A 708-nucleotide genomic window follows, 5' to 3' on the forward strand; every position below is an offset into this window, starting at 1 on the left:
AGGGATGCAGTGGATGCACAGCAGGGATGCAGTGGATGCACAGCAGGGATGCAGTGCGGCCACTCTGCTCTCAGTAAAACCCCTGAGTATGGGCTTGGCTCTCACAGATGGGCACAGAGAGGCTGCACACTCAGCCCTCTCTGTCCCCCTGTCTGGCAGACACTGAGCAGTGAAGGCTGGAGGGAGGCGCCAGCCCAGCCCCAGGTCTGGTTTCCCCATTCCCAGAGCCTGTGGTGGCTCCCAGCTCAGTTCCCAGTGCCCTCTGCTCAAGTGCATTGTGCAGGGCTCCCAACATCACCTCGTGCCCTGACTGCCCTGCAGTGCCTGCCTTTGCTCCCTTACCTGGTGGCAGAGCTGCCCTCGGTGACACTCCTGGTGTGAGGGACAGAAAAAGCCTCCATGGTGTGAGGAAGGCCGGGGGACCCTTCCCAGCAGAGCAGCTCCAAGCTGGCTGCCTGTGCTGGTGCCCTGCAGCCAGGCAGTCACAGCGTGTCAGCACACAGCAGGGCTCTGTGCCAGCTGCCTCTGGGTGCTGCTCCTCAGCCTCCTCCCCAGTGCCCCAGAGAAACCTGTGCTTCCCAGTGCTCCAGGGAAACAAACCTGTGCTTCCCAGTGCCCCAGGGAAACAAACCTGTGCTTCCCAGTGCCCCAGGGAAACAAACCTGTGCTTCCCAGTGCCCCAGGGAAACCTGTGCTTCCCAGTGCCCC

This window comes from Parus major, chromosome 20 (assembly GCF_001522545.3).
Source record: "Parus major isolate Abel chromosome 20, Parus_major1.1, whole genome shotgun sequence".
Lineage (NCBI taxonomy): Eukaryota > Metazoa > Chordata > Aves > Passeriformes > Paridae > Parus > Parus major.